General features: G+C 43.2%; 2 protein-coding genes across 2 annotated transcripts in view; both read left to right on the plus strand.

Annotated features, from left to right (window-relative positions):
* Window positions 1–24,089, plus strand: part of CNTNAP2 (contactin associated protein 2) — a 2,268,074-nt gene that overhangs the window by 1,402,553 nt on the left and 841,432 nt on the right. The window lies entirely within an intron of this gene.
* The window catches only part of LOC121001043 (carboxymethylenebutenolidase homolog), a 921,426-nt gene continuing 905,909 nt past the window's right edge, over window positions 8,573–24,089 (plus strand). The window contains exon 1 of the mRNA XM_040431927.1: window positions 8,573–8,624. The gene's annotated coding sequence lies outside the window, so the exon portion shown is untranslated. The remainder of the gene's footprint in view (window positions 8,625–24,089) is intronic.

Genomic DNA, 24,089 nt, shown 5'->3' on the forward strand with positions numbered 1-24,089 from the left:
GGAAAACCTAAGCAGGCATGGTCAGAAAACCATTAACCATTGCCACCTTGTTGGTAAGTTGGGCAAATACAAAAATACAGGGATAAGCAAAGCTTTTACAGTAGGCAGGGCTAATGCACATATAATTTAGTCAATGCGCTTGTAGACAGGACCTACAAATGCAATTTTCAGAGTCAATGGCACTTCTGACTGTAAAGGTCAGTTGCAACTGGCAACAATAAGATGTTTTTTTTTTTTTTTTCAAGCATGAGGTCAAGATTTGTCCTTAGAAAGGTGCATCCACACGTACCAGAATTTCTCAGAATTTTCGGTTTAAATTTCCATGCGAAAAATCTACAGTACAATACAGTAACAGCACAAAGATTTTAACAAATTGCTTTCACACTGGTTAGAAATTTGCAGAGCAGATATAAACCTGCAGTACAGATCTTAAATCTGCACCATGTCAATTCCTGTTTCAGGTTGGTAGAGGATTTTTGCCGATTTTCTCCACTAAGTTCATCGGAGAAGCCAAAATCTCCAAAACATGCCCAGTAGTTGCATATTTTGCAGATCTGTAGTAAAAACCGGTAGGTGAGGACAATCATTCATTCATTAAAGGGGTTCTCCAGGGGTTCTCCAGGAATTAAAAAAAATTAAATACTTAAATATTATTTTACAATAAATATATTCTCAAATACCTTTCATTACTTAGAATGGCTTGTTTTGTCTAGGGAGCAATCATTAGGAGAAATAAAATGGCTGCCGTGCTATCAGTACACACAAAACCTGTACTAATCACACAGGACAAGTAACTTCACCACAATGAGCCACAGTGCTGCCTTATCTTCCTTGTCAGGAATCATTATCCTGAATACAGGTGAATCTCTGTAGGAATGGAGATGATGAGGAAACATGAGAGGAAGGTGAGGTTTGGCTAATGAGCAGCAGCACTTATTTAGAGTCTCCATTACCATAGCCTGTCCTCTCTGTCCTCTCTGTTCTTCATGCCTCCTCATGAACTAAATTCCCCAGAGATTCAGCTAAAGTTCTTATAATCTGTATTCAGGATCATAATCCCTGACTGGTAGGAGAGGAGGATGAGGCAGTTCTTTACCTCAGTGTTGTAAAGTAACTTGTCCTCATGTGTGATCAGGACAGGTTTTGTGTGTGTAATAGGACAGCAGCCATTTTATTTCACCAGATGATTTCTCCCCAGCCAAACGACCCATTATAAATAATAAAAGGTATTTGAGAATATATTTATAATAAAGTAATATTTCAGTATTTTCATTTTCTTAATTCCCGGAGAACCCCTTTAAATAAAGCTGTTTAATCTCTTCTCTTCTGCAGTTTTTTTTTTACTCCTCACCAAAAGCCATAAGATTTTTACTTTTCTGTTCAAGTATAAAAAAGAGAGACATGCTATATTTTGTAAAGGCAAGGTTTAAATTCCATGAAATTGAACATCAGCAGCACTGTGGTGGGATTATTTCAGCGGTCCATAAACAAGATTCTATTTAGTGATGGTGCAGGCTACATTAGGCACTATATTGTAGGCCCCTGTAGCTACTGGAAATAGAAAGAACTGCATCCCTCCTTATTGTCTTTAATAACTGAATGGAGCGTGTACTTGTAATTATACTGCACTTCCAAGATGATGGACCGTGTAATGAAGAGGAAATAGTGATTGCATGAAGCACTGATTCGAGGGGAAGCCGGGTGTCAGACCAGGTATTGATGATGACCTATCCTGGGGATTGGTCATCAATACAAATAGGTTGCACAACCCCTTTAACCAAATTTATTCACCAAGCATTGCAATGTTTGGACTACAAACAGTCTTTTTTCAAGCAAGACTGGATCCAAAACATTGCAATGCTCACCAAGCACATAAACTCGGTGAATCATTGAAGATAATACAGAGTGCTTTAGTTCTTTCTATTTCCAGGGTCTATGGTTTAAACTACCATATCTTGTATTGGAAAACAGGGAAAGAAAATTCTTTGTGGGACGAAATTGGAAAAAAACTTAATTCTGCCATGGTTTCGTCTTTATGGCGTTTATTGTGCTCTAAAAATGTGCTGTCTCATTGCACAGGTCACAATCGCAAAACCAAATTTATATTGGTTTTGTTATGGTTAACTAAGTTAACAAAAAAATTATATTTCTGAGAACTATTTGAGAATTTTTTTTTGCGGGATGAACTGTACTTTTTTTATTGGTACCATTTGGGGTATGTATGCCCTTTTCATAACTTTTTATTCAATTTTTTGGGGGAGTAAGGTGACCAAAAAACAGCAAATCATCAATTTCGATTTTTTTACTACGGCGCTGGAGCAATGTATAAACATGGCGCCCGCTCGCATGTGCAGCAGGCGCCAGGGCCGGCTGGTCTCTGCTTTGTGAATGGAAATGTAATAAAGTTATGGCTCAAAGAAGATAGGGAAGAAAAATGGAAAGGCAAAAATGAAAAAACCTCCAGTAGTGAAAGGGTTAAGGCATTCGCTGCATATGATAAATATTTTTATATTTTAATAGTTAGGACATTTTCAGATACGGTAATGCCAATTATGTTTATTTTTATACAATTTATATATTTTATATGTTCAATTGGTAAAGGAAGTAATTAGATTATTTTTATATTTTTGTGTTTTTTATATATATTTTTTAATTCAACTGTAATTCTTACTCCACTTAGCGGACTTGAATACTATTGCAGTCTATGGGATTTTGACAGGCTTCATATGAATCCATGCTGCATGCAGAGCTTAACAGGTTGTTTGCTATGGCAGGTCAGAGAGCCTGAACAAGGCTCCAGACTGCTTTAGTAACTTATCAGAGCCCCTTTATTTAACTGCTTGGCTCCAATCAGAGGACACAAAAATTCCCCTCTGATGTCGTAATTACTATTGAACAGACAACACCAATGTACTTTCTAGGTCTCAAAGGCTGACTACAGAGCACTGACCCAGGTTCTGATCATGTTACTAGAAAATCTAATGACCCAATTGATAGGGAATTACCCTTTGACTGTGTAATGGTCCCCGAATATGGCATGCTTAATTACAGTTTGTTCTTAGAGTAGGACAGAAACCCCTTCTCTACTGCAGAAGCACCAGATTAAAGACTTGCACCTCCTGCCATTAAAATTGTGTGAATAGTTATTAACACCTTAAGTACTGGGCCCATTTTTGGTTTTTCATTTTTTTCCTCCCTAAGTTCCAAAAGTCTTTTTTAATTTTCCGTTTATATGGTGTGGCAATGTGAACAGTGATGAGTGCAGTAAAGTCCCGGGGAAGGATGAAAAAGGGGGGTTTGCACCAGGAGCGTGTCAACAAGGGGCCCAGCCTTGGTGGAGTAAAGGCCCTAGATATAGGTGGCCACTAAGCTAGTTGGTGGACACCAAGGAACTTAGCTTAGCTGGCTCCAGCTAGTCCAGGGCAGGCTTTTACTGGGAACAGGCAATGTGTTGGGTGGGTGCCTGTTCCCCATACTCCAGTCCGGGATTTTGGAATATGCCCATGTCCAGGGATGGTATTTAATCCTGTTGCTGGACTTAGGTGCAGCTCCCAGTCTGGGGAAGGAGAGTGTGTTTTCCAGAAACGGAGGCCTGTTGATGCTCTGTGTGTGTGGTCTCAGCCAGGCTAGGCTGAGGGACCACGAGGCTAAGTGACAGCCTGGAATTTGGGGGATGCAGTGACGCCTGCGGCACAAGGGCCACAAGGTCAGAGTCGGGAGGACTGCTGGACCACAATCCCCCAAAGGGACTTGCATTTGCTACAGCCTGGAGGCTGCGGGACTATTGGGCTGAGAAAGCCGCATGTTATGACGTGTGTGAATGGTCCTTTAGGTGAGTCAGGTTATTATATGTTTAGTTAGAGCCCAGCCGGGCAGGTGTTTATTTTGTAGCTTTTATGTTTGGTTTGCTGAGGTGCCAAATATAGCGATGTTTGGACCTGAAACTTGGTGTCTGGTGACGACACTTGTGTGAATGACCCCCGGAGAAGAGCTAACCCCCCACAATAGCCGTAAAGGGATTTATTTTTAGCCGAAATTTACCATGTCTGTTATTAGAAAACGGGAAAAAAATCTTTGTGGGGTTAAATTGAAAAAAAAAAAAACTATTCTGCCAAAGTTTTGGGGGTTTTGGCATCATGGTGTTCACAGTGTGATAAAAATGACATGATATCCATATTCTGCGGCACAATACGAATATAGAAATACCAAACTTATATAGGTTTTTTAGTTGTTTAACTATGTTTAAAAAAAATAAAAAACTTGGGAAAAAAATCTAAATTTTCTTTGCATCAATATTTTTTGACAGCCATAACTGTTTTATATTTCTATCCACAGAGCTGTATGAAGGCTTGTTTTTTGTGGGACAAACTATAGTTTTTATTGGTACCATTTTTGTGATAACTACGACTTGTTGATCAGTGTTATTCAATTTTTGGGGCTGGAAAGGTGACAAAAAAATTGTGAATCATGTGTTTTTTTCATTAAATTCTTTTTTTATTGTGTTCATATTAGGCCTCTTTCACACTAACGTATGGCTATTTCAGTGTTTTGCAGTCCTTTTTTCAAGGATCCGTTTCCGTTGTGTTTCCGTTTTTCCGTTCCATTTTTTCGTATAGAATATACAGTATACAGTAATTACATAGAAAAAATTGGGCTGGCATAACATTTTCAATAGATGGTTCCACAAAAACGAAACGGATACGGAAGACATACGGATGCATTTCCGTATGTGTTCCTTTTTTTGCGGACCCATTGACTTGAATGGAGCCACGGAACGTGATTTGCGGGCAATAATAGGACATGTTCTATCTTTCAACGGAACGGAAAAACGGAAATACGGAAACGGAATACATACACAGTACATTCCGTTTTTTTTGTGGAACCATTGAAATGAATGGTTCCGTATATGGACCGTATACGGAACGCAAAAAACGGCCCACAAAACAAAACAAAAAAATTGGTAGTGTGAAAGAGGCCTTAATTGTAGTATTTTAAGATATATTTTAATAGTGCAGACATTGTTGGACGTGGCGATACCTGATATGTTTTTTTTATTGTTAATATATTTTTATATGTAAAATTGGGAAAAATGGGTGATTTAAACTTTTAATATTTTTTTATATTTTTGTACTTTTTCCCTTTTTATTTAATAACTTATAGCCCCCTTAGGGGGCTAGAACCTGGGATCTTTTGATACCTTGTCCTATTTACCCTAAGGCCTCTTTCACACGACCGTTTTTTTTTTCCGTTTTGCGGGCCGTTTTTTGCGTTCCGTATACGGTCCATATACGGAACCATTCATTTCAATGGTTCCGCAAAAAAAACTGAATGTACTTCATATGCATTCCGGTTCCGTATTTCCGTTTTTCCGTTCCGTTGAAAGATAGAACATGTCCTATATTTGGCCGCAAATCACGTTCCGTGGCTCCATTAAAGTCTATGGGTCCTCAAAAAAAAACGGAATGCATACGGAAATGCATCCGTATGTCTTCCGTATCCGTTCCGTTTTTTGCGGAACCATCTATTGAAAATGTTATGCCCAGCCCAATTTTTTCTATGAAATTACTGTACACTGTATATGCCATATGGAAAAACGGAACGGAAAAACGGAACAAAAACGGAACAACGGATCCGTTTAAAACGGACCGCAAAACACTGAAAAAGCCATACGGTCGTGTGAAAGAGGCCTTATAGAGATATCTCAGGGTGAATAGAATTTTGACACTGTCCCTGCTGAGCTGTGCCTTGTGCTTCAGCAGCATCCAGGTTGCCATGGTAACCGATTGGAACCCCACAATTTCACTGCTGGGGCTCCAATTGGAAGGCAGAGGGAGCCACATCCCTCTGCCTTACCTCACAGGTGCTGCTATAGGAGTTGATCGTGGCACCTGAGGACCTAAATGATGGGGTTTGGCAGGATTGCCATTCCCAGTCAATGTGACCATGTGTCTGCTGAATGACACAGCCAGCACCTGCGGTGTATGGCGCAGGCTCACTGCAGAAGCCTGCTCCATACATTCCCTCAACCACCATGACGTGTGGGTATAAAATGGTGGTTTAAGGGGTTAAAGGCAATATTTCATTACAAAATTACCTATATTAGTTATAATTTTAAACTGACTAAATAAACTAAAACTCCTAAAATATTCCATGTTTTTTTCATACTAGTTACTGAAGGACAGACAATAATCTGGCAATTCCTATTTTCTGCAGCTCACTTGTTGGCTTTGCTGTACATACTGGGATATGGTAATTATAGTAGTCTCCTTATCATTAGAGGGAAGTAAGGTTTACTGGCAGAGGATAGCTATATTTTATGACTGGAGGCATGGTCAAGATAGCAACACTATACACTAAACACATTTGGGGATTTGTATGCAGTTAACCTTTCACTCCCTGGTCTCTGTGGGAATGGCTAAATTCCATGTCCTGGACACTATATTAGTCTATAGATATTACTCTGACCATTCAGTGCTGTCATACAGCACCCAAACCCTGCAAGGATCTACATAGACAATACAGGAAAACAGATAATCTTCCAGTGTGCTAGCCCAAGGAAAGATTTGCATTAAAAGTAAATAGTTAAAAATCCTTTATTTATCATACAAATTCAAGCCTCTCTATTTTCTATTATTTTGACCTCCAGTATAAAACTATATTTTATCAACTTTCTGTTAACTTAATATATCAAAAAGGAAATACAATGATTGACATAATGTTTAATGCTCAATCAATAATACTGTATCTGTTTTCTCTATATAAGGCCTCATGCACACGACAGTATTTTTTCACGGTCCGCAAAACGGGGTTCCGTTGTTCCGTGATCCGTTTCCGTTTTTGTTTCCGTGTGTCTGCCTTGATTTTTGGAGGATCACCAGACATGAAAAGTGAAAAAAAAATCTAAGTCAAGTTTGCCTTGAAAATCATAGGAAAAAAACGGACACGGATCACGGACGTGGATGACAATGGGTCCGCGAACCGTTGTCCGTCAAAAAAATAGGATAGGTCATATTTTTTTGACAGACTGGAAACACGGATCACGGACGCGGATAACAAACGGTGCATTTTCCGAGTTTTCAACAGACCCATTGAAAGTCAATGGGTCCGCAGAAAATCACGGAAAACGGAACAACGGACACGGAACACAACAACGGTCGTGTGCATGAGGCCTAAGGATTATACAGGTTTCTCTATAGGTACATAGGCTTCTCTACATTGGTTACAAATTCAATAATATATCACTGTCACTTACAGTACATACTTGCACTTCAGATATGGACAATGTCACTCGGAAACCACACAGATGAAGCCACCTTAGAGTGGTATGATTTTTTTAAGCTTTGACGTCTCATCACAGGCAAATGTGTGAATTCTTCTTGGTTTTCTCTATTCACAAAACATGTTTCCACAGGAAGAACACATTTCGCTCTCCAAAGGGAGTCTTAGGAACAGTTTCATTATATTTGATTTATTTTCCCTTGTCACACCTCAGTGAAAGTGTTCATAAGCTTCTAGCTGATAAAAATGAAAAATATAGATGAAATAAACTTATTGCCCAATTTTTATAGTAGGGAGAAAAGGCTTTCGTGGTGTAGATTTAGTAAGACATGCTTTAAATACACCCACCGGACGGCACTATTTTCTGTTCTAGAGTGGCTATCTGTAACTTTCACTGTAGCTTCTTTTATAGAGTGGATAAATAGCTTGATGTCAGCTCTTTCCTTCTCTTCTCCCAAACACTTGAAAAATAACAATAAAGTTAGATATACGAGGAGAGGGTATAAAAATTCAGAGATCTATAATGTCAGCCATACAATTATATAGGAGCTCGAGTCATCCCGGCAGTGGCGTTACTATATCGTTTGCAGCAGCCACGGTTGTGAATGCCCCAAGAGCCAAAGGAGCCCATAAACCCACTCACAACACAATTTGTTTGATCTTTCTAATTTCCTTTGATGTTTGTCATTCAAATTATTATAAATCTAAGACACTGGAGTAGATGATAAAACAAGGACTACAAGTAGCAGCACACTGCTCTATGCACAAAGACACATACAAACATTGAAAACATGAATAAATGTAAACTGCATTACTGCTATACTTACTATATGAAAATAAGAGGCTTTTTTGAACACATTTTTTATCAAGATTATGTCAGGCCCATCTACCAGCGACAAGGTATCCTGCTACTTGTAGTCCTTGATTGCTTTGGCATTGCAGCCATGATAGCATGCACCTGACCTTCCTTTAACTCTCTTTTGCACTGGAGTGGAGGAGACAGGGAAAGAATATTTATGATGCAGGACACCCCCCCACACTGTCAAAAAAGGGCCTCATTAGCCGTTTGATGCCTAAAGTTGCAGAAAGTTAGTATATAGTCAAAGAAGGGATGACTTAGAGAAAAATGCAGATGGGTGGTTTTATGGGTTACATTGTTCTCATAGCACATGTCTATATAGAAGGGACTGTATACTCCACCTCTACAATACTGTGGTAGTTTGTAGGAGTCTCTGTGAGGCCATTATCAGGACCTATAGCCCCACTAGATTAAAATTGGATATTCATGCACTGACTGACACCAGAGAGCAAGTGCATGCATAGAACTATGCAGAAAGCACAGTGTGGTATGAAAGCCCCCCCCCCCTTTCTGTAAAACACTATAGATGCTGCAGTCACGATCGTGAATTGGATGACTCTAATCAGAGAAGACGTAACTGCACTATAATCACTGGTTGCTAGCTCTGCATCGATATGTCAGTTACGAGACCCAGATATGCTGCAAAAAAGGGTATAGATGGACTGCAGATGGCAAGTGTGAAGAGAACTTGTTCTGGGGGATGCAAGTTGAACTTTTGCCCATAATTCTGATTACACATGTTATACAGTATATTCTTACAGATATGTCCTTCGTTGCCTTTCCTCTTGGCTTAAGATACCCTGAGACGAAAGGCGCTTGATGATCAGCTTTGAAAATAACTTTTACATTAGGCTAGTTTTACACTAGCAGCACAGCCTGTACCGGCATAGAGTGCTGGGAATTGGCCGGACAAAAAACCATGAGCGCAATGGTATTTGTCCGGCCGATTCTCTGCATATTTACAAGGTTGTGGCCAAATCCCCGCCAGACCCTATTATAGATAATGGGGCTAGATGACATTCCGGCAGGCTGTTCCTGGCCGAAAAAGCCAGCTGGATTTGTAAACCCCAATGTGAAACTTGCTTTACTTTGCTTGCTATTGTGGGTAATGCAAACAAATTTTTCAAAGCTGATCATTAGAGATAAGCGAATTGAAGTTGACGAAGTGGAATTCTATCCGAATTTCAGGAAAAATTCTATTCAAACCTAATCCAAATTTCCTTACGCTTCGTGGTAACGAATCCCATTTATTCCTAAATTGGCTGCTGCACATGTTAGTACACGGAGCAAGGAACTCTGGGAAGGAGGGTTAACCCACAATGCCATTCATGCAGCCAATCAGCAGCCAGCCAGCCCTGTGATGTCAGAGCCCTATAAATAGACTCAGACATCTTGGATTCTGCCATTTTCCAGTGTACTTAGTGCAGGGAGAGATGCTAGCATTTTGCTATATAGAAGTTCAGGGAAAGGATAGGGAAGAATCATTCCACAGTATTAAAGCAGAACAGAGTTCAGTAGGGGAGTTTACAGCCTGGGAAGTAGGAACAATTCTATAACACCTTGCTGCACTGACTTGGGATCCAAATTTCCATTATACAGCTCTGTCATTCCAGCAAACCGTTCTTGTTTTGGGGTGCAAGTGCATTTTGATAAAGCCATTAACAGGGTTTATTACAAGAAAATATTTCTACGTCTTATTTGCCCTTGTGCGGTGTAGTTATATGTTCTAAAGAATTTTTGGGCTTGTATTAGTGGCAAAAAAAATAGGCTTATTAGTCGTGTGGTGAAGTAAGAAAATTACAGCACTTTTTGGCGTGTATTAGTGGCAAAAATATATATATTTACTGTTCAGCAGTGCAGTTACTATATATGTTCTAAAGCCCTTTTTGGCATGTATTAGTGGCAAAAAATATATATATATTTGCCTTTCAGCGGTGCAGTTATATGTTCTAAAGCCCTTTTTGGCGTGTAGTAGTGGCACAAAAAAAAAGTATTTGCTGTTGTGTGGTGATCAGTGAAGTGAGAAAATGACAGCCCTTTTTGGTGTGTATTAGTGGCAAAAAAATAATAATTCCTGTCCAGCGGTGCAGTTACTGTATATGTTCTAAAGTCCTTTTTTGCATGTATTAGTGGCAAAAAAATATATATTTGCCATTCAGCTGTGCAGTTATATGTTCTAAAGCACTTTTATGCGTGCATTAGTGGCACAAAAAAAAGTTGTCATTGTGTGGTGAAGTGAGAAAATTACAGCCCTTTTTGGCGTGTATATTAGTGGCAAAAAAAATATATATTTGCCGTTGATCGGTGCAGTTATATGTTCTAAAGCCCCTATTGGCGTGCATCATTGGCAAAAAACATATATTATTTGCCGTTCAGCGGTGCAGTTATATGTTCTAAAGCCTTTTGTGGCGTGTATAAGTGGAAAAAAGTAAGGGCCTATTTGCCGTTCAGCAGTGCAGTTGAATGTTCTAAAGCTTTCTTTGGCGTGTATTAGTGGAAAAAAATGGCTTATTAGCCGTTGTGTGGTGAATTGAGAAAATTACAGACTTTTTTGCGGTGTTTTAATTTCATTTTTAATTATTTATTTGATCTAACAGTATGTCAGACAGAGAAGTGCCAGGCCCTGCACAGGGGAGTATCAGAGGTCAAAATGTGTCTGGCGCAGACACAGGTCGCAGCAGAGTAAGGGGGCATGGCAGCAGGAGTCACAGCGAGAGGCCTGAGCTCCGGGTGTCATCTAGCGGTCGTGTCTTGAACAGCAACCCAGCGGTTCTTGAATGGTTAACTTGGTCATCCACTTTGTCTCAAGTGACAACAGACACCCCAAGCCAAGAGTCGGTGGGTTTGAGAGACACAACCCTTAGTTGGCGTGGCCTCACCTGTCCTCAACCTGCCTGTGTCCCTTTTTGTTCCCTCAGACAGAGAAGTATTATATGCTGTGGCTCAGCTCCACTATACAGCAAGGACAAGCTACTAGAGGACATTCAGCAGCTACTGATGTGGAGGAGGCATCCACCGCTTCCTCCGGTAGGCGGGAAAGTAGTGATGAGGAGAGTGGTGTGGAAGCTGGTGTTGCGAGCGGTGAGGCTCCTGACCCAGAGAACATTGAGGAGGATATCGGTAATGAGCAGACAGTACTCGATGATGATAATGTAGCTGATCACACTTGGGAGCCGGGTGCAGAAGGGGCTTCATCATCATCAGGAGAAGAGGGTAGCAGCTTGCCCGTGAGGAAGCGGCGGAGCCAGCAAGTTGCTAAAGTGGCCAGGAGTCAGCAGGGTGGCAGCAGTGGGAGGTCGGGAGCCAAATGTGCCCGGTGTAGACCACCCGCTTCACAGTAGCCTACCTGCCCGGAAAGTAGTGGTGCAGGGGTTCACGGAAGCAGCGGCGGTAGCAGTCAGTCAGTGCGGAGTGTTGGGGTTGAAATCACCTACTCGGTGGTGTGGCAGTTTTTTGTTAGGCCGCCAAAAAAGGTGAACATTTGTAGAATCTGTGAGCAGAAGGTGAAGCGTGGCAAGGGTGCCAATGTTGGCACCACGGCCCTCTGTCAACATATGCAGCGTCACCATAAAGTGGCCTGGGAAAACCGTGGCTCCAATGTGGTGGTCCAGAAACTGCTGCATCACCCAGTTGCATGCACCTGATTTCAGGCAGTCAAGGCTCCACCACCTCAGCCCAAAGGAGCTGTCTTTCCTTCCCATCATCTGCTGGTCCTGATGCTTCTGCTCCTCCTCCTACTCCTTGTCAGTCATTCCATCAGCAATCGTTCACTGAAGTGATTGCCAAGAGACAACCGTTGTGTGCACTCATTCAGCAAAAGCTAAATGTGCTCCTGTCCAAGTTGCTGGTGCTGCAGTCCCTCCCTTTCCAAGTGGAGGACTCTGCACTTTTCAGAGAACTGATGGCTTGTGCTGAGCCGAGGTGGAGAGTCCCAAGCCGTCATTTCTTTGCCAAAAACGCAGTACCAGCCCTGCACACGTATGTAGAACAGGAGGTCATGGAGCCTGCCGATGTCTGCCAAAGTGCATGGCAGAGCCGACATCTGAAGCTGTAACTACAATCAGGGACAATACATGTCCTTTATGGCCCACTGGGTGAATGTGGTTCCTGCACAGCCACACTAGCAACTTGGCCAGGTGACGCCGGTTCTGCCTCCACGTTCTCACGCTGTTGGTCCTGTGACAATGTCCGCCTTTGCCTCCTCATTTCCCACCGTGTCCTCAGCCTCCACTGCAGGGACAATTCACAGTGCCGCTCCAGCATACCTCATGTGTAGGGCATGGCGGTGTCACGCTGTTCTGCAGAGTCACACAGGGGAATAACTGCTCCATGTCCTTCATGAAGGAATCGAATCCTGGCTTTCTCCACGACAACTCAAAATCGGAACCATGGTGACCAACAATGGGAAGAACATGTTGTCGGAGCTGCATCAATAAGGGCTTAGCCATGCACCCTTCATGGCACACGTGTTCAAGCTGGTTGTAAAGCGGGTCCTTCCACCCATCTGCAAGGAAAATGGCCAGGAAACTTTGCATGCACATCAGCCACTCATACACCTCCAGCACACCCTCCTTGAGCTGCAGTGGCAGAACAGCATCCTCCAACATAGGCTGATATGCCGCCATTTGAATTTCACCCTCCATATGGTGGACCGACTATACGAACAGAGAAAGGCCATAAACAATTTATTGATGATCCAAGCGGACAGGATAACTCCCCTGTGCAACTTCGATGTCAGCCAGTGGCAATTCATGCGTGACACCTGCCGTTTGCTCAGGTCCTTTAAGGAGGCCACATTATTTGTCAGTTGCCAGAATTATGGGATGAATATCGTCATTCAACTGCTTCATGTCCTGGAACAGATGCTGGTAAATCTGACTGGTCAGGGGATTGGAGACATGGCGCCTACATCTCACGGCCACATGAGCCCTGTGGGGGCTGAACTGGAGGAGGAGGACATTGGAGAACAAGCAATGTGTAGTGAAATGTGTTGTTTTTATACACAGGTGACAGGAGAGGAGGAGCAGGAGCAGCCAGAGGAGCTACAGGGTGATGAGGAAGATGATGTAGAGGACCCAGACACACCGTGGCAGTATGCAGTGGAGAGTCACTTGCACAAATGGCCCGATGCATGCTCACTTACTTGCGTAGTGACAGCAAAATTGTCAGCATTCGGCAGAGGCATGACTTCTGGCTCTCCACCTTGTTGGACCCTTGCTACCGGTCCAAAATGGGGGGCCTTTTTTACACCCGATGAGAGGAAGGACAAACTGAACTACTATAGAGACATCTTATGTAGTCAGTTGTCCGCTGCCTATCTGTGCCATCGTCCATCCTGTTGCAGGGCCCTCTGCGCTCACGTTTCTCTGCCATGGCTGCTGTGGCAGGGTTGGGGGGTAGGAGCAGTTCCAGCTCCATCAGCAGCAACTTGAGTCTAGAGTCGCTGATGAGCAGTTTTCTTTACCCACCTAGTGAAGAAACTACTCTCCAGCAGTAGCAGCAGCTAGACCTGGAGTAGGACCTGAACCAGCAGGTGGTGGAATACTTGGACAGCACCCTGCCACCCCACATTGAAGATCCGCTGGACTACTAGGCATCCAAACTGGATTTGTGTCCGGAACTGGCAGAGTTTGCCCTGGAAAAGCTATCCTGCCCGGTCAGTAGTGTCAAAGGAAAGGTACGTGTAAGGTTTGGTCTATAGTGTTCTTGACCTTCTTAATTCACAGTTACACAAAGAAGCGCCTAATCCCCACAAACATGAATGATAAAAATCAATAAAAAATTCTGTATACTATTGCAAATTTGTATTAGAAAAACACCAACACTAAGGAAGTTACTACTCACTTCACTGGGGGGCTGTCAAACAGGTATGTATTCGCCTGAGACAGTACCCCCCGACCAAGGTCGCTTAAGAAAATCACACCAGATCTTGAATAGACATGCAATATGGAAAAAATTCTTACTCACTTCACTGGGGGGCTGTCAAACAGGTTTAAACTTAAAACGCCTGAGACAGTACCCCCCCGGCCAGGTTCGCTTGTAGTATGTCAGAGGTAGAAGTCAGCATGCATCAAACAGGGCTTCTCTTCACTCTCTTTTATTGATTTTTATCATTCATGTCTATGGGGATTAGGCGCTTCTTTGTGTAACTGTGAATTAAGAAGCTCAAGAACACTATAGACCAAACCTTACACGTACCTTTCCTTTGACGATTCAAGCGTTTAGCCTGGTGCTAAAGCTACTTTTAGAAGCCTCCCCTATTGCTGTTGTCTGTATTTTCTTTTTTTATATATATATTTTTTATATTTATCTACATATCAATAATTCACTAATAGTCCCATCACCATTGGCGCCTTGTGAGTAGGATACCTCTTGTCCAAAAGTTCCCTAACCTCCTCTTTTTGTCTTTGTTGTCAGTAGTATGGCATCAGAGTGGGTGTTTAGTGCAGCAGGGGCCTTAGTTACCCCAAGAAGATCTCGCCTGTCCACCCTAAATGTGGAGAGACTGACCTTTGTCAAGATGAATCAGGCATAGATCAGCCAGGATGTTAACCCTCCAATGCCTTATGCATCAGATTAGATCATCCATGGTGCCACACCAACACTTTGACAAAAGAGTCCGGTTTCTTCTGGCTACCTGCCTCAGCTACTATTCTGATGCTGCCACCTTCCTGATGCCACACATCTGATGCCAAATGCTCCTTCTTTCACCCACCATCTTCAGCTGATACTGGTATTTCCACCCACATCCCCACTCTGTGGTCATTCTGTGGTCTCCTGATGCTGCTACCACCTCACCACTCAGGTCTCCTGATGCTGTTGCTGCCACCTCCACACTTTTATTGTGCCACCCTTTGGCCTCCTCCTGATGCTGCTGCTGCCACCTCCACGCTGTCATTGTTCCACCCTGTGGCCTCCTCCTGATGCTGCTGCTGCCGCCACCTCAACAATCTGTCATTTTGCCACTCTGTGGCCTACTAATGCTGCTGCTTCTGCCACCTCCACACTGTTATTGTGCCACTCTGTGGCCTTCTAATGCTGCTACTGCCACCTCCACACTGTAATTGTTCCACCCTTTGGCCTCCTCTTGATGCTGCCACCACCTCCACACTCTTTTATTGTGCAACTCTGACCCTCCAAATGCTGCTGCCACCTCCACACTGTCATTGTGCCACTCTGTCGCCTCCTCCTGATGCTGCTGCCACCTCCAGACTCTGTCATTGGGCCACTCTGTGGTCTCCTCATGCTGCTTCCTCCTCACCACTACTGGGCCAATATTTTGCCTTTCAGCCTGGCTGTCATTTTCATTTATTTAACCCTTCTTCTGATCTGTTAGAAGGAAGGAAAAATGAGACGCACAACTGATCCTGTCTATGTAACAGCTGTAAGGACTGCATGATATGGTCCCTATTTTGCATCAGAATTGGCTTATAATTTGGTAGCCAAAAGCAGGAGTGGGTAAAAAACACAGAATACATGCAAATATTCCATTCACGTGTCATCTGTTTTGGATCCACTCTTGATTTTTTTGGCTTTAGCAATACTGATGGACAACTGACCGAATGATGACCGAGTGAAGGCGGATGCTTAACAGACATGATTCATTTTTTGGAGGTTAGTGTTCTGACAGATCAGAGGAAGGGCAAAATAATCATTGACGTCAACACAAACTTACTGCTGACACCCACTCCACTCTGTTGGGGGGGCTCTATTTGTATAAGCGTCTAATAGAGCAGGCTCTGTAAAAATCTATTTGGAATCAGTGAATTGGTGTAAAACACTTCACACTTGAGTTATTTGGTCAGTTTTGGCCCTGTAACTACCCAAATAAGTGAAATGTGCAGTAATTCTAAGATTAACGCCTGTCATCTGCATGTCATACTGACTCACAGTATGGTTTCACTACCACAGCAGACTCACTATGCGTGTTGCTGCAAGGCACAGTGTTCTACACCACTATAAAGGCTCTCTGCAGCCAGGAAATAGCCATTTTTAACGCGATTTGCCACAAATAAATTTGGATCAAACAACATTTTTTTCATTCGCCCTGCAGCACCACCATGAGACATTAAGCATTGCACAGTTTCTATTGAAATCTATAATGTTTGATCCATAGATATGAGACTTCCAGAGAGAGAAAAGAGTGTGTCTAAAGCTTACCATGAAAGATAAATTGATATGAAGATAGATAAACAATGTGAGATGAAGGAAGTCCGGTCTTTAAAGATGTCACTTGCTCGCAAGTGCTGTGGGTGCCATAACCACCGCGTTTCTGCTGTTTTAATGTCTGCGATTGGTGCTCATGCCAACTGGAGACATTTAACCCCTCAGATGCTGTGATCAAATGTGACCACGGCATCTGGGAGCACTAAAACCGGAAGCTGTGCGCTGGCTGAGATTGGGGAAGGTGGCCTGTACTAGTAATAGGCCTAAGCCTGCATAAGGCTTATAGGCCGATTACGAGTATATTCCAATGCAGGCCTGTATCTGGCATCAGTGCATTGGAATATACTAAATTCAGTATTTTGTATTGTATAGATATCATTGCTTGTTATAGTCACGTAGGACAACCAAAAAAAGTAAAAAAAATAAATCGAAAAATTAAAATCACCCCCTTTCCCTTAAAAAAAAAAAGAATAATACATAAACAATAAAAAACTAAACACCATGTGCATTGCCATGTCTACAAACTCCTGTACTATTAAAGTATACAAATATTTATCCCATATGGTGAGCAGCATAATGGGAAAAAAAAAACCTTCTCAACCCAACCCCTTCCCTCCAGCCCTACTGTTAAAGACATACTTGGAAAACATTACATACAGCACTACAAAACATACAGGGTAATACAGCACCACATACCTCTTACATCCAGTGATGTTTCATCTAATGTAGACATTCTCTTTCCTCATTTTCTCCATTCAGACCAGACCGCCATGATGATTTTTTTCAGCCATCTCTTGTTTCTGTAGAGTTTGATAAACAGACATCTTAGTTTCCTACTTTTCCATCATCCTCCCCACCTTCTCAACACCCCATCCTGCCACCCCCAATACTGTGCCCGCTGTGCACCGCCAATAGTATACCGCAGAAACAGTCCCCCTGAAAATACTACTACCACACAGATAGTGTCCCCTTCATTAATTATTGGCACGCAGTGCCCTAAAGAATGACCACACTCAGCAAATAGTGTCCCTGCCACTAACAGTATAAACAAAATGTCCCCCACCAATAAAAGTAATTATCTGTCAGTGAGCCCTTACTGTTAACAGTTCCCCCAGTAGTATCAATGCCCCCATTGTGCCCATACTAGTAATCATGTTGTCCAAAGTCCCCCAGTAGTAATAATTCTCCTTAAAATGTGTGCCAGTAGAAAAATACCCCCTAATGTGTGGCTTTACAAATATACTCCCTTATAACGTGTGCCAGTACAAAAATACCCCCTTAAAATGTGCACCAGTACAAAAAAATAGCCCCTTACAATGTGCGCCAGTGTAAGAAATGCCCCTTCTGTGTGCCAGTACATAAAAAAGGCCACTCTAGGTGCCCCCAATTGTGCCAATATCCCCATAGTGCCCATCCATAATGTGTGCCAGTGCAGCTTAGCTTACATAGTCCCCCCCCCCCCTCCCCATAGTGGCCCGACAGCATATTGCCAAAAAAAGAACAATAAACACATATACGTGCCTCTATGCAACTGCAGTGCAGACCTCTTCCGGCCTATGTCCCGAGCTGTATGCTGCCCAGCTCAGGTGGTGCGATGTCTATCTGTTCTTTATGCACGGTCAAACGACTGGACCAATCTTCAGCTTCAGCCTCAGCTCTCTAGGACGTACTGTTCCTGAGATATTCATAAAAATGTATTAACCAATAGGAGCTTGCAGCGTCACTCACATTCTAACTGCCATTAACATAGTCACATGATCCTTATATTCCCCGACATTATCTAATAGAAACTCGCAGGTCCTTTAGTCTTGACATACACAGTTACAACCGGTTTCCATAACAACTCAGCCATTTTTCTTCACTTTTAGAGGTCACTGCTAAGGGGCGTGGTTCTGTGGAGGTCACTGTTAAAAGGCAGGTGCCCTGTGAAGGCCAATGTTAAAGGAGTGGCTGCTGTGCAGGGCACTGTGGGGCGTCACTGTTAAGGGGGTGGGCCACTGTGGAGGTCTCTGTTAAGGGGTGGAATGCTGTGGAGGTCACTATTAAGGGGTAGTCTGCTGTGGGGTAGGTCACTGTTAAGGGAGCGGGCTCCTTTGGAGTTCAATGTTAAGGGGGCAGGACCCTATGGAGGTCACTGTTAAGGTATAGATCGCTGTGGAGGGTCACTGCGAAGTGTGCGGACCACTGTGGAGGTCAGTGTTAAGGGTGCAGGGTACTGTGTAGGTCAATGGTAAGGGGGTTTGATGCTGTGTAGATCATTGTTGAGGGGACAGCTCTGTAGCAGTCACAGTTAAGGTGGCGGGATTCTGTGGAGGTCAATGTTAAGGAGGTGAGGTGCTATATACAGGCCACTGTTAAGGGGTGGACCAGGCCACTGTGCAGGTTCTGTGGAAGTCACTGTTAAAAGGGTGGGCTGCTGTAGAGGTCCCTGTTAATGTTCCTCATACTTTGGAGGTTACTGTTAAGGGGGCGGTCCGCTGTGAAGGACACATTTTAAGGGAGCCGGGCACTGTGGAGGTCACTGTTAAGGGACGGGCCTCTGTGGAGGTCAATTCTAAGGGGGCAGGCCACTGTGAAGGTCACTGTTAAGGGGGTGGAATAGCTGTGGAGGTCACTATTAAAGGGTTTCTACTACCAGAAATACTGTTATGTAGCTGACTGATATAGCGATGTGCTAATGTCAGCACTACATAACAGTGTGTTTCTAACGTTAGTCCCTGCACCCGTTTTTGTAAAATAACCACTTTTATTATATGCCAATGAGCCTCTAGGTGCTATGTGGGCGTAAAATCAGCACCTAGAGGCTCCGTCTACTCACGCTTTATCCCGCCCAGGTCCCCTGTTCTGCCCGCCCAGCTCCTCTTGATTGATGTCACTGTTCCCTGCATCGCAGAGGAAATACCGCGCCTGCGCCGTTCACTATTGTATTCGGCGCAGGTGCAGTGAGTGAATGATGCGCTCCTGGTGCCGGATTCCTCACTGCACCTGCGCCGACTACGTCACAGTGAGGAAGCCGGCATCAGGAGAGCGGCCTTCACTCACTGCGCCTGCGCCGAAGACAGAAGTGAACGGCGCAGGCGCGGGATTTCGTCTGCGATGCAGGGAACAGTGACATCAATCAAGAGGAGAAGGGCGGGCAGAACACTGGACCTGGGCGGGATAAAGCGTGAGTGGACGGAGCCTCTAGGTGCTGATTTTACGCCCAGATAGCACCAAGAGGCTCATTAGCATATAATAAAAGTGCTTTTTTTACAAAAATGGCTGCAGGGACTAATGTTAGAAACATACTGTTATGTAGTGCTGACATTAGCGCATCGCTTATGTCAGTCAGCTACATAACGGTATTTCTGGTGGTAGAAACCCTTTAAGGAGGCATGGTGCTGTGGGGGGGGGGGGCACTGTTAAGGGGGCAGGGCACTGTGGAAGTTTAGAGAGCGAGGTGCTGTAGAGGTGACATTTTAAGGGGGCAGGGTGTTGTGGGGGTCACTATTAAGGGGATGGGTGCTGAGGAGTTCAATGTTAAGGGATGGAGCCCTGTGGAAGTCACTGTCAAGGGGTATACCGCTGTGGAGGGTCACTGTTAAGGGGGCAGGGTGCTGTGGAGGTCACTGTTAAGGGGCAGGGTACTGTGGAGGTCACTGCTAAGGCGGCAGGGTACTGTGGAGGTCACTGTTAAGGGGCGATGTACTGTGGAGGTCATTGTTAAGGGATGGGTTGCTGTTGAGGTCCCTGTTATGGGGAACACTGTGGATATCTTTTAACCACACACACAACATTAAATGAAATAGATTAAATATACCTGTGCAAAGCTGGGTTATTCTGCTAGTTTATTATAATTCTGTATGAGGAGGTTATAAAAATTAGAGCCAAAAGTAGCCTATGAAAATGGTTACCGTACTTACAAACTACAAACACAACATACACAATTTGAACTTGCTAAAAAAAACAACAAAAAAAAAAACTTCTCTTTCTAATTAAGTCAGAACCCAAGCCCTGTACCACACATGGATCCAGAGGTCTCCCTATTTGTATTTCATGTTGGCAGCTCACATTGCATGTCTCTTTTCAGGGGTGTATCATTCCTACTGCTGCTTACTCCCTGTGACAGCTCAGGGTTTGTGTCCTTTCTCAGAGGCATGCTCTTTCTGCTGCATCTCTCTCTCTGTAAGGCCTCTTTCCCACTGGGGGTTTGAAGCAAAAAGAATAGCTCATAACTGGAGAATGTTTTTTTAACAGAGCCCTAATTACGTAAGTGTTTTTCATTTGAAATTATATCAAAATATTATTTTATGCTGGTGCAACCCCTTTAAAGGGGCATCAGATGTGATTTAGAAGATCTGTATTGCCACTATGCTTAGCGCATAGATAATTACCACCACTTGTGTAACTGCATGTAAGCAAAAATGTATTATACGTTATGCAATAAAAGGTATCTGTATAGTGATACGTGCTGTTTGCTCTTTTCCTTAATTCTCTGTCCACTTCACTTCCATCCTTCAACTGTCACCAGTTGTATCTACTGTTAGAAGCTATGACAGTTACAGAGAGAGATCTGCAGCAGAAAGGATATGCCCCATGAAAAAGGACACACCCCCTGAGCTGTTAGTTTGAAAAAAATCGAGCAGAACAATTGGAGCAATTAATTGGGGGGGGGTCCTCTGGTTCCACTGATTCTAGCTTTGTTAGAAAAAGATTTTCATGTACTATAAATACCATGTTTGAAATTCGTTTTTTACATCAATCATAGCATATCCCATTTAATGGTGAGAATAAAATACAATGGTTCTAGTCACACATCTAATTCCCATGCTTTGGGGACTTAAAGGGGTTTTGTGTTTTCACCAAATAGCATTTATTATATAGAGAAAGTTAATACAAGGCACTTAGTAATGTATTGTTATGATCCATATTGCTTCATTTGCCGTCTGGATTCATTTTTCTATCACATCATACACTGCCCGTTTCCATGGTTGCGACCACCCTGCAATCCATCATCTGTGGTTGTGCTTGCACAGTATAGAAAAATGCACCAGCCTATGTGAGCTCCGACAGTCCCTGCCACTAGACAGATTGCACTTTTTCTTTTACTGTGCAAGTAGGGCCACCACCGATAGATTGCAGGGTGGTCGTAACCATGGAAACGAGATGTGTATAATGTGATGGAAAAATGAATCAAGCCAGCAAAGGAAGCAATGTAGACAATCACAATGCATTAGTAAGTGCCTTGAATTAAAGGGGTTCTACAGTTTGTTTTAACTGATGATCTATCCTCAGGATAGATCATCAGCATCTGACCGGCGGGGGTCCGGATGCCAGATCAGCTGTTTGAGAAGGGAGCGTCGCTCCAGCAGCGCCGCGGCCTTCTCACTGTTTATCGCTGGCCCAGTGACGTCACGACTAGTATCAACTGGCCTGGGCGGGGCTAAGCTCTATTCAAGTGAACGGAGTTTAGCCGTGCCCAGGCCAGTTGATGCTAGTCGTGACATCACTGCGCCTGCAGTAAACAGTGAGAAGGCCGCGGCACTGCTGGAGCGCCGCTGCCTTCTCAAACAGCTGATCGGCAGGGGCCCCGGGTGTCGGACCCCCGTCGGTCAGATGCTGATGATCTATCCTGAGTTAGAACCCCTTTAACTTTCTCTACATAATAAATTCTATTTGCTGAAGTGACACAACACCTTTAATGTATCCTAGAACCCTATGATGAGTTAAGTTCAGTATAAATCTGTCGGCCTAGCAGTAGAGGTTGTAATACCATCACTAAAATAAGGCCACTTCTGTATGCGATGAACATCTGTAGAGACAATATGCTGATTTTTAAATATATGTATAATTTAAAGGGGCTTTCTGGGGTATCTGCATGATAGGTCATCAATATCTCATTGGTTGGGGTACCTCCACTGATCAGCTGTTTGAAGAAGCCACTGTTCTCCAGTGAGCCCTGTGGCCTCCTCACAGCATAGCAAACACAGCGCAGTACATTGTATAGTGGCTGTGCTTGGTATTGCATCCCAGACCCCTTCATTTGAGTGGGACTGAGCTTCAAATAAGTCATGTGACTAAATAATGTGACGTCACTGGCCTAGAAATAGGTTGCGGTTCTCCGGTGAGCCCTATAGCCTCCTCACAGCTCCCCAAGCACAGCGCAGTACATTTTATAGTGGCTGTGCTTTGTATTGCATCCCAGACCCCTTCACATGAGTCAGAAGAGGCTGAGGTGCTCATGGCTGTGGCCTCTCCAAACAGCGGATTGGTGGGGGTGCCGGGAGTAACATATTGAAAGCCCAGAAGACCCTTTTAATTGTAGAATTGTTAATATTTTATAGAACTTTGAGCTGAAACATTTTTGCTTTTATATTCAATAATTATAATATTTGCGTCAACGCCTGTTTAATAAATTAAAGTGAAGGGGCATATTTTTTAACTGCTTATCCCTCGATTTCTGTTCTTATACTTGCTTCACACTTGAGATATTGACTTTTATTTAAAGATAACACAAAGTGCACTGCACACATCATTTTTCATGTAGCGCACATAGAAAGCAGAGTAGCCAGTCTGAACGCATATCATTTGGTCTGTAATAGACTGGAAGAATTGTGATAGCAAGAGAATTAATGAGTTATTGAACTGTTGAGTTGTAAGAGCTCTGAAAGGTCATACGGACTATTTGCTCGAGTTCCCCCAAGATAGAGTAGAGTCAGCAATCAAGCAGTACATGACATAACATATAAGCATCTTCAGGTGGCTCCAAGGAATAAGCAAAACCCCAAGCAAACAAAACCTTGCTGCAACTTGCTGGATGTCGTGCAAACCTAAGCCAGCACTAAGATCCTCTGCATGTATTTTAATTCAAAAGTGGATACTGGACTCCATACAGATAGCTATATATGGAAGTTATTGTTAACCTGATGGTTAATATGCTAACCCACTCTAATTCGTGGAATCCTATATCTCTTTATGGAAAGCGCCTAAGCGGCGTGAGGAGGCATAGGAGGCCAGTGAATGCTTCTCTGAATTTCTAGGAAGAGGGACTATATGTATAGTTATATATATAGTTGATACGGTTGAAAAAATACATAAGTCCATCAAGATCAACCAAGGGATAGGTGGGGACGCGAATCCCAGTAGGAAGAGAGACTCAGATTTCTACACGTTTTCATAAGCATTAATGTTGTTTACTTTTAAGAAATCATCTAAACCCTTTTTAAAACTGTCCACTGTTCCTGCTGTGACCACGTCCTGAGGAAGTCTATTCCACAGATTCACAGTTCTTACAGTAAAGAAGCTTTGACGCTTCTGGAGACTCCATTTTTTTTTTCTCCAGTCGGAGGCAGTGCCTCCTTGTCTTTTGAGGGCATTTGACACGAAAAAGTTTTTCACCATATTTTTTGTATGGCCCAGTTATATATTTGTATAGGTTAATCATGTCCCCCCTTAGACGTTTCTTCTCAAGACTAAATAAATTCAATTCTTTTAATCTTTCTTCATAACTAAACCCTCCATGCCCCTTATCATTTTAGTTGCTCTCCTCTGTACTTTTTCCAGCTGCAGAGCATCCTTTTTATGGACTGGTGCCCAGAACTGAACTGCATATTCCAGATGAGGCCGCACCAGCGCTTTGTAAAGTGGTAATATTACATCCCTGCCCCGAGAGTCCATGCCTCGTGTAATGCATGACAATATCCTGGTGGCCTTAGAAGCAGCTGATTGACATTGTATGCTGTTATTTAATCTACCATTTACAAGGACACCCAAATCTTTCTCTATAAGTGACTCTCCCAATGTTACA

Source organism: Bufo bufo, chromosome 5 (genome assembly GCF_905171765.1).
Source record: "Bufo bufo chromosome 5, aBufBuf1.1, whole genome shotgun sequence".
Lineage (NCBI taxonomy): Eukaryota > Metazoa > Chordata > Amphibia > Anura > Bufonidae > Bufo > Bufo bufo.